Here is an 11,550-nt window from a genome sequence, read left to right as displayed (position 1 = left end):
TCACCTAAGTTTGAAAAATCCTACCGAGTGGTGAGCAACCCTCCCACTCGGGGGCTTAGGTGCAGTCCAGTACTCGCCTAAGTTTAAAAAAATCCTGCGGAGTGGTGAGAAAGCCTCCCACTCGGGGGCTTAGCTACAGTCCAGTACTGGCCTAAGTTTGTAAAATCCTACCGAGTGGTGAGCAACCCTCCCACTCGGAGGCTTAGCTGTAATCCAGTACTCGCCTAAGTTTAAAAAATCCTACCGAGTGGTGAGCAAGCCTCCAACTCGGGGGCTTAGCTGCAGTCCAGTACTCGCCTAAGTTTGTAAAATCCTACCGAGTGGTGAGAAACCTTCCCACTCGGGCGCTTAGCTACAGTCCAGTAGTCGCCTAAGTTTGTAAAATCCTACCGAGTGGTGAGCAACCCTCCCACTCGGAGGCTTAGCTGCAATCCAGTACTCGCCTAAGTTTTAAAAATCCTACCGAGTGGTGGGCGACCCTCTCACTCGAGAGCTTAGCTGCAATCCAGTACTCGCCTAAGGTTTAAAGTCCGTCCTTATCCGCAAGGACGACGAGGTGCAGGTCGACTACAACCTTCTCCTTTGGAGCTGCGCCACAAATACAACATACGCTCCGTCACCATCCGCAAGGACGACGAGGTGCAGGTCGACTGCAACCTTCTCCTTTGGAGCTGCGCCACAAATACAACGTACGCTCCATCACCATCCGCAAGGACGACGAGGTGCAGGTCGACTGCAACCTTCTCCTTAGGAGCTACGCCACAAGTACAATGTGCGCTCCATCCCCATCCGTAAGGACGATGAGGTGCAGGTCAACTGCAACCTTCTCCTTCGGAGCTGCGCCACAAATACGACGTACGCTCCACCCCTGTCCGCGAGGACAACGAGATGCAGGTCGAAAGATTATTCAGAGTAAAGAGCAAATCCCACTCGAAGGCAAATACAAGCATATTCAGAAATAAACCAAGATCAGACAGATCCTAAAAATTCCAAATGACGGATCAAAAGTATTTGAGCACCAAGCCTGAAGGAGTTTAACGGTTACAACAACCACTCGGCATTTCGAGGCAAATTTAAGGTAGATTTAAATCTCAAAGTTTGTTCATTCGGCAGGAGGAGGGATGGCGGGTTCGACGAATTCGTCCAAGTCAATTCCATCTGCAATCCGAGTGGAAGCGGCGATGAAAGTCTCCATAAAGGACTGGAAATCATGTCTTTTGGTGTTGGCAACCTTGATCACCACCAGCTTATCTTCACGGGCTTCCTTGCAGTGGACTCTTACCAAGGACAATGCCATGTCAGCACCACACCGGGCAGATCACTTCTTCCATTCTTGCACTCGACCAGGGACCTCATTGAGGCAAGCCATCAGAGACACGAGGTCATTTTGAAGCGTCGCCCTTGGCCAGATTGATGAGTCGATCCGTGAAACTGCCACCTTCAGACGAGCAAGGTAACTTGTAACACTAGCGACACGTGATTCTAGTCGAAGCACATTCATGGCAGCCTCGTTGCCGACTGGAGAAACAATAGGGTCCAAACCCGTCTCGATCTGTCCAGTCTCCTCGTCAAAGTTTTGGCAGAATTCTGCAGTCAAGGAGTTAGTGAGTCGACTGGACTGGACTAACTTGCAAGCAGTAAAGCAGTCGGATTAAAAGGAGTACCTTCCAGCATAAGAAAGAGCTTCTTGGGAAGAGTTCTCAGATAAGCTTCCATGTCATTTCTCTTATGAGCCTTGGATTCCAGCTTCTCATTCAGAGCCATCTTATCCTTCTTCAGACGAGTTACCTCTCAGTTGGATTCAGTGAGAGAGGACTTCAGCTTGCTTACTTCTTCTTCCAGCACTCCGACCGAAGCCAGCTTCTGGTTGGCAAGGGCAGTCTTATCTTGAGCCTCCTTCTGCGCAGCTGCAAGGTCCAAGTCCTTCTTCTCCAGAGCCAACCTCATTTTCTCTGCAAAATAAGCAATCAGATCAAACAAGAGATCGAAGAAATATTTTAAAGGACGATCGACGTGAGCAGTCGACAAGCAGTTACCTTCCATACCAACAGCTTCATCTTGAGCTTTCTTCAATTTTTGTTGGGCCAGCTCCAAGTCAAGGTTGAGTTGCCTCTTCTTCTCCTCAAATTCGGCGAACTTGGAAATGAGAGTACAAGATTTCTGCAGAGGGTAAAAGACATATCAATCGACAAGATCAAAGATTATTTACTTCCGAGTGAATAAAACTTAAAAGTTTACTCAGACCCCAGCCGACTGCCCGCAGTCGACCGCGGTCTCGGAGACTACACCTAGCGGGTGCACTTGGCGTGCCCCCACTAATTCAGATCCCACTCGACCGGTCCGCCCGGGTCGAGTAAAAAAAGAAGAAGAAATAGAAAAGAACTATTCAGACCCCGCCCGATTGCCAGCAGTCGACCGCGGTCTCGGGGACTACACCCAGTGGGTGCACATAGCGTGCCCCCACCGGTTCAGATCCCACTCGCACAGGCCGAGTGGAAGAGCGAAAATACTAAAGACAACAAAACACCCAGTGGGTGTACAGATTCGACGCAAACAATAAGAGATTGTATGAAAGAATATATTTCAGGTAGCATATCCTAATAGAACAAGATCAGTCGAAAGCCATCTTACCTGGACATTGGCCCGAAGAGCCGCGCTGGCATCATAAGCAGCCTGGTTGTTGTCGCGCACCGTCTTCATCCGCTCCATCATCATGCTAGCCTGACGGATAGCCTCCGCATCAGCGTCTGATTGGCTTTCCGGAACATGATAGTTGGTGAAGAAAGGAGCAGATGGCCCAGATGTCGTAGCTTGGAGCTCCGAGGCATGAGGTTGGATCGTTGAAGGAAATACTGGTACAATCGATGGTGCGGGGCGCTCACTCGACAATGGGACAACAAAAGTTACAGAGGCCCCACCTACATCTTCAGGTTGTTGGACGGTTGGTTCTGTCATCAGTCCCGGCTAACATGTCTTGCCAGCTGCTACTTTTTTGTTCTGTCTGGGCCTCGGGGCCACATCTTCATCATCGTCCGGAAGCTCGATAACGTTGGGTGGGGCTGCAAATAAATCAGCCGACCCCTAGTGAATTGCCAGAATTTAATTGACCAAATAATCAAGCACAAGATCACGAGAATTGTACCTGGGTTGGAGGTAACCGCATCTTCCATTTGCTCGTCTCGGTATTGGCAAGAGGAAGTTCCAGAGGTAGCAGCACTGCAAATGTCAGCATTCAGTCGGTTATGTTCTGTTGCTCGAGTCGACCAAAGGATCAGGTCAGATGGTTACCCAGAGATGGTGGGAATGGTCACTTTGATTCTGGGCAAAGCCTTCGGCGGTTTGGAGGACGCAACCTTCAATGTTTCGGCATTGGAGGTGGCGCGGTCTTGAGCTGCTTCGATACCTTCCTAGTCGGCACCGGAGAAGATGTCCGAGGGCGCTTTGAAGACTGCCTAGTTGGTGCGGCCACTTGCCGGGCCGTGAGCGTGCTTGGACCTCCTTTCTCTACGAGGAGGCGAGTCGACCTCTTCTTCGTCACTCGGGTCGTCGCTCTCCTCGTCCTCCTCTGCATACTAGTGCCACTCGCCGCTCTCGCCCCCGTTCGCCTCTCCCTCGACATTTTGCTCCTGCACTCCATTGGGCATTGAGTACATATCATCAAGAGCCTGAAAGACAAGGAATAAAAGAAAGACAGTCGACCGTCAACAAGATGCTACATAGTAAAACAAGAAGACACTCGATAATGCAGAATCATACCTGTTCCGGCTGGCGCGAATGGTCGAATGGAACCACCCTCCTGGACCCTCGGGGATTATCTTTGTTGCCGGTAATACCTCTCAGCCACTGCTCCGCCGTGTCCTCACTGACATCCTCCGGGTGGATCCAAGTGGAATCCTCGAGTCCCGAGAACATCCACTTCGGATGGTCACGAGCTTGGAGTGGTTGGATGTGTCGATGGAGGAAGACCTCCAACAGGTCCATACTGGTCACTACGTCGCGGACAAGTTGGACAACCCGCTCGACCAACACCTTCACCTGCACCTTCTCCTCCGGGATCACTCTCAAGGTGGATGGCTTCTCCACTCGAGCCATGGAAAAGGGGGAAAGTCCAGTCGACTGGCCCGGGGTCGGCTCATCCTTGCAGTTGAACCAGGTCGACCGCCAACCCCAAACCGAGTCGGGAAGGATCATAGTTCGGAAAGTGCGTTTGTTCCTCATTTGAATTCCAAGACCGCCGCACATCTATATCACGTGCGTCCTCTTATCACTCGGGTTGGCCTTCTTGACTGTCTGAGAGCGACATGTGAATATATACTTGAAGAGACTCCAGTGTGGTCGACAACCCAAGAAGTACTCGCACATAGACAGGAAAGCGGCAAGGTACACAATGGTGTTTGGAGAAAAGTGGTGGAGTTGAGCCCCAAAGAAGTTCAAGAAACCACGAAAGAAAGGGTGGGGAGGCAAAGAAAACCCGTGGTCGACATGGGTGGCAAGGAGAACACACTCACCCTCCTACGGCTGCGGCTCAGTCTCATTCCCCGGGAGCCATGCCGATTCGTGGGGGATCAGTCCCTCCTCAACCAGGTCATCGATGTCATCTTGACTGATTGTCGAGCGGATCCAGTTGCCCTGGATCCAGCCAGGCGGCAAGCCGGACCTCGACGAAGATCCGCCCCGGTTGGTCTTCTTCCCTTTCGCCTTCGCCGTCGCCTTCTTCGCATGCTCCAACGCCACCGTCTTCTCCTTCCCCATGGCAGCGAATCGAGGTCGAGCGGGGCGACGACGCCGAAAGCAGAAGCAGGCGCAGCGGAGAAATCTGAGGAGGAGGAAGTAGAATGGGGGCGCACTGTTCAAAAGCCCTGGTCCGACGCCTTATATAAGGTCACTTCCGAGTGACTGACTTGTAGGCCCGGACGATATTTCAAAATCCCGCAACAGTCGCGCGCGCGATACGTGGCAAAAAAGGTGGCGCGGAGATCGAGGCAGCCTGCCTAATCCGTCCCGATTACTGTGGCCTACCACGCCCGGCGTGCTTCCCAAAATTCAAATCCCGTGAAATCCGCAGATGGCAGAACTGAAGGAAATATGCCCTAGAGGCAATAATATTGTTATTATTTTATTTCCTTATATCATGATAAATGTTTATTATTCATGCTAGAATTGTATTATCCGGAAACATAATACTTGTGTGAATACATAGACAAACCAAACGTCACTAGTATGCCTCTACTTGACTAGCTCGTTAATCGAAGATGGTTATGTTTCCTAACCATACACATGTGCTGTCATTTGATTAATGGGATCACATCATTGGGAGAATGATGTGATTGACATGACCCATTCCATTAGCTTAGCACCCGATCGTTTAGTATGTTGCTATTGCTTTCTTCATGACTTATACATGTTCCTATGACTATGAGATTATGCAACTCCCATTTACCGGAGGAACACTTTGTGTGCTACCAAACGTCACAACGTAACTGGCTGATTATAAAGGAGCTCTACAGGTGTCTCCAAAGGTACATGTTGGGCTGGCGTATTTCGAGATTAGGATTTGTCACCCCGATTGTCGGAGAGGTATCTCTGGGCCCTCTCGATAATGCACATCACATAAGCCTTGCAAGCATTGCAACTAATGAGTTAGTTGTGAGATGATGTATTACGAAACGAGTAAAGCGACTTGCCGGTAACGAGATTGAACTAGGTATTGAGATACCGACGATCGAATCTCGGGCAAGTAACATACCGATGACAAAGGGAACAACGTATGTTGTTATGCGGTATGACCGATAAAGATCTTCGTGTAATATGTAGGAGCCAATATGAGCATCCAGGTTCCGCTATTGGTTATTGACCGGAGACGTGTCTCGGTCATGTCTACATTGTTCTCGAACCCGTAGGGTCCGCACGCTTAAGGCTTCGATGACAGTTATATTATTAGTTTATGCATTTTGATGTACCGAAGTTTGTTCGGAGTCCCGTATGTGATCACGGACATGACGAGGAGTCTCGAAATGGTCGAGACATAAAGATTGATATATTGAAAGCCTATATTTGGATATCAGAAGTGTTCCGCATGAACTCGGCATTTTACCGGAGTACCGGGAGGTTACCGGAACCCCCGGGAGGTATATGGGCCTTAGTGGGCTTTAGTGGAAGAGAGGAGAGGTGACCAGGGCTGGGCCGCGCGCCCCTCCCCCCCTAGTCCAAATAGGACAAGGAGAGGGGGGCGGCGCCCCCCTTCCTTCTCTCTCTCCTCTTTCCCCCCTCTCGAATCCTATTCCAACTAGGAAAGGGGGGAATCCTACTCCCGGTGGGAGTAGGACTCCTCCTGGCACGCCCTCCTCCTGGCCGGCCGCACCCCCCCCCCTTGATCCTTTATATATGGGGGCAGGGGGCACCTCTAGACACACAAGTTGATCCACGTGATCATATTCTTAGCCGTCTGCGGTGCCCCCTTCCACCATAATCCTCGATAATATTGTAGCGGTGCTTAGGCGAAGCCCTGCGATGGTAGTACATCAAGATCGTCACCACGCCGTCGTGCTAACGGAACTCTTCCCCAACACTTTGCTGGATCAGAGTCCGAGGATCGTCATCGAGCTGAACGTGTGCTAGAACTCGGAGGTGTTGTAGTTTCGGTGATTGATCGGTCGGGCCGTGAAGACGTACGACTACATCAACCGCGTTGTGCTAACGCTTCCGCTGTCGGTCTACAAGGGTACGTAGATCACACTCTCCCATCTCGTTGCTATGCATCACCATGATCTTGCGTGTGCGTAGGAAATATTTTGAAATTACTACGTTCCCCAACAGTGGTATCAGAGCCTAGGTTTTATGTGTTGATGTTATATGCACGAGTAGAACACAAGTGAGTTGTGGGTGATATAAGTCATACTGCTTACCAGCATGTCATACTTTGGTTCGGCGGTATTTTTGGACGAAGCGGCCTGGACCGACATTACGCGTACGCTTATGCGAGACCGGTTCTCCCGACGTGCTTTGCACAAAGGTGGCTAGCAGGTGACAGTTTCTCCAACTTTAGTTGAACCGAGTGTGGCTACGCCCGGTCCTTGCGAAGGTTAAAACAACACCAACTTGACAAACTATCGTTGTGGTTTTGATGCGTAGGTAAGATTGGTTCTTGATTAAGCCCGTAGCAGCCACGTAAAACTTGCAACAACAAAGTAGAGGACGTCTAACTTGTTTTTGCAGGGCATGTTGTGATGTGATATGGTCAAGAGATGATGCCAAATTTTATTGTATGAGATGATCATGTTTTGTAACCGAGTTATCGGCAACTGGCAGGAGCCATATGGTTGTTGTTTTATTGTATGCAATGCAATCGTGCTGTAATGCTTTACTTTATCACTAAGCGGTAGCGATAGTCGTGGAAGCATAAGATTGGCGAGACGACAATGATGCTACGATGGAGATCAAGGTGTCGCGCCGGTGATGATGGTGATCACGACGGTGCTTCGAAGATGGAGATCACAAGCACAAGATGATGATGGCCATATCATATCACTTATATTGATTGCATGTGATGTTTATCTTTTATGCATCTTATCTTGCTTTGATTGACGGTAGCATTATAAGATGATCTCTCACTAATTATCAAGAAGTGTTCTCCCTGAGTATGCACCGTTGCGAAAGTTCTTCATGCTGAGACACCATGTGATGATCGGGTGTGATAGGCTCTACGTTCAAATACAACGGGTGCAAAACAGTTGCACACGCGGAATACTCAGGTTATACTTGATGAGCCAAGCATATACAGATATGGCCTCGGAACACGGAGACCGAAAGGTCGAGCGTGAATCATATGGTAGATATGATCAACATAGTGATGTTCACCAATGAAACTACTCCATCTCACGTGATGATCGGACATGGTTTAGTTGATTTGGATCACGTAATCACTTAGAGGATTAGAGGGATGTCTATCTAAGTGGGAATTCTTAAGTAATATGATTAATTGAACCTAAATTTATCATGAACTTAGTACCTGATAGTATCTTGCTTGTCTATGTTTGATTGTAGATAGATGGCCCGTGTTGTTGTTCCGCTGAATTTTAATGCGTTCCTTGAGAAAGCAAAGTTGAAAGATGATGGTAGCAACTACACGGACTGGGTTCGTAACTTGAGGATTATCCTCATTGCTGCACAGAAGAATTACGTCCTGGAAGCACCGCTGGGTGCCAGGCCTGCTGCTGGAGCAACACCAGGTGTTATGAACGTCTGGCAGAGCAAAGCTGATGACTACTCGATAGTTCAGTGTGCCATGCTTTACGGCTTAGAATCGGGACTTCAACGACGTTTTGAACGTCATGGAGCATATGAGATGTTCCAGGAGTTGAAGTTGATATTTCAAGCAAATGCCCGGATTGAGAGATATGAAGTCTCCAATAAGTTCTATAGCTGTAAGATGGAGGAGAACAGTTCTGTCAGTGAGCATATACTCAAAATGTCTGGGTATAATAATCACTTGATTCAATTGGGAGTTAATCTTCCAGATGATTGCGTCATTGACAGAATTCTCCAATCACTACCACCAAGCTATAAGAGCTTTGTGATGAACTATAATATGCAAGGGATGAATAAGACTATTCCTGAACTCTTCGCAATGCTGAAAGTTGCAGAGGTAGAAATCAAGAAGGAGCATCAAGAGTTGATGGTCAACAAGACCACTAGTTTCAAGAAAAAGGGCAAAGGGAAGAAGAAGGGGAACTTCAAAAAGAACAGCAAGCAAGTTGCTACTCAAGAGAAGAAACCCAAAACTGGACCTAAGCCTGAAACTGAGTGCTTCTACTGCAAGCAGACTGGTCACTGGAAGCGGAACTGCCCCAAGTATTTGGCGGATAAGAAGGATGGCAAGGTGAACAAAGGTATATGTGATATACATGTTATTGATGTGTACCTTACTAATGCTCGCAGTAGCACCTGGGTATTTGATACTGGTTCTGTTGCTAATATTTGCAACTCGAAACAGGGACTACGGATTAAGCAAAGATTGGCTAAGGACGAGGTGATGATGCGCGTGGGAAATGGTTCCAAAGTCGATGTGATCGCAGTCGGCACGCTACCTCTACATTTACCTTCGGGGTTAGTATTAGACCTAAATAATTGTTATTTGGTGCCAGCGTTAAGCATGAACATTATATCTGGAGCTTGTTTGATGCGAGACGGTTATTCATTTAAATCAGAGAATAATGGTTGTTCTATTTATATGAGTAATATCTTTTATGGTCATGCACCCTTAAAGAGTGGTCTATTCTTATTAAATCTCGATAGTAGTGACACACATATTCATAGTGTTGAAGCCAAAAGATGCAGAGTTGATAATGATAGTGCAAGTTATTTGTGGCACTGCCGTTTGGGTCATATCGGTATAAAGCGCATGAAGAAACTCCATACTGATGGGCTTTTGGAACCACTTCATTATGAAACACTTGGTACTTGCGAACCGTGCCTTATGGGTAAGATGACAAAAACACCGTTCTCCGGTACTATGGAGAGAGCAACAGATTTATTGGAAATCATACATACAGATGTATGTGGTCCGATGAATGTTGAGGCTCGAGGCGGATATCGTTATTTTCTCACCTTCACAGATGACTTAAGCAGATATGGGTATATCTACTTAATGAAACATAAGTCTGAAACGTTTGAAAAGTTCAAAGAATTTCAGAGTGAAGTTGAAAATCATCGTAACAAGAAAATAAAATTCCCACAATCTGATCGTGGAGGAGAATATTTGAGTTATGAGTTTGGTGTACATTTGAAACAATGTGGAATAGTTTCGCAACTCACGCCACCCGTAACACCACAGCGTAATGGTGTGTCCGAACGTCGTAATCGTACTTTACTAGATATGGTGCGATCTATGATGTCTCTTACTGATTTACCGCTATCGTTTTGGGGTTATGCTCTAGAGACGGCCGCATTCGCGTTAAATAGGGCACCATCAAAATCCGTCAAAACGACGCCTTATGAACTATGGTTTGGCAAGAAACCAAAGTTGTCGTTTCTGAAAGTTTGGGGCTGCGATGCTTATGTGAAAAAACTTCAACCTGATAAGCTCGAACCCAAATCGGAGAAATGTGTCTTCATAGGATATCCAAAGGAAACTATTGGATACACCTTCTATCACAAATCTGAAGGCAAGAATATTGTTGCTAAATTCAGAAACTTTCTAGAGAAGGAGTTTCTCTCGAAAGAGGTGAGTGGGAAGAAAGTAGAACTTGACGAGGTAACTGTACCTGCTCCCTTATTGGAAAGTAGTACATCACAGAAACCTGTTTCTGTGACACCTACACCAATTAGTGAGGAAGCTAATGATAATGATCATGAAACTTCAAAACAAGATACTACTGAACCTCGTAGATCAACCAGAGTAAGATCCGCGCCAGAGTGGTATGGTAATCCTGTTCTAGAAGTCATGATACTAGATCATGATGAACCTATGAACTATGAAGAAGCGATGGTGAGCCCAGATTCCGCAAAATGGCTTGAAACCATGAAATCTGAGATGGGATCCATGTATGAGAACAAAGTATGGACTTTGGTTGACTTGCCCAATGATCGGCAAGCGATGAGAATAAATGGATTTTCAAGAAGAAGACTGACGCTGACGGTAATGTTACTGTCTATAAAGCTCGACTTGTCGCAAAAGGTTTTCGGCAAGTTCAAGGGATTGACTACGATGAGACCTTCTCACCCGTAGCGATGCTTAAGTCTGTCCGAATCATGTTAGCAATTGCCGCATTTTATGATTATGAAATTTGGCAAATGGATGTTAAAACTTCTTTCCTGAATGGATTTCTGCAAGAAGAGTTGTATATGATGCAGCCGGAAGGTTTTGTCGATCCAAAGGGAGCTAACAAAGTGTGCAAGATCCAGCGATCCATTTATCGACTGGTGCAAGCCTCTCGGAGTTGGAAGGTTTTGTCTATAGAGTGATCAAAGCATTTGGTTTTGTACAGACTTTTGGAGAAGCCTGTATTTACAAGAAAGTGAGTGGGAGCTCTGTAGCATTTTTGATATTATATGTAGATGACATATTGCTAATCGGAAATGATATAGAATTTCTGGATAGCATAAAAGGATACTTGAATAAGAGTTTTTCAATGAAAGACCTAGGTGAAGCTGCTTACATATTGGGCATTAAGATCTATAGAGATAGATCAAGACGCTTAATTGGACTTTCACAAAGCACATACCTTGACAAAGTTTTGAAGAAGTTCAAAATGGATCAAGCAAAGAAAGGATTCTTGCCTGTGTTACAAGGTGTAAAATTGAGTAAGACTCAATCCCCGACCAATGCAGAAGATAGAGAGAAAATGAAAGATGTTCCCTATGCCTCAGCCATAGGCTCTATCGTGTATGCAACGCTGTGTACCAGACCTGATGTGTGTCTTGCTATAAGTCTAGCAGGGAGGTACCAAAGTAATCCAGGAGTGGATCACTGGACAGCGGTCAAGAACATCCTGAAATACCTGAAAAGGAATAAGGATATGTTTCTCATATATGGAGGTGACAAAGAGCTCA

The sequence above is a fragment of the Triticum dicoccoides genome, chromosome 3A (genome assembly GCF_002162155.2).
Source record: "Triticum dicoccoides isolate Atlit2015 ecotype Zavitan chromosome 3A, WEW_v2.0, whole genome shotgun sequence".
Classification (NCBI taxonomy): domain Eukaryota; kingdom Viridiplantae; phylum Streptophyta; class Magnoliopsida; order Poales; family Poaceae; genus Triticum; species Triticum dicoccoides.
This window is presented reverse-complemented; position numbering follows the sequence as displayed.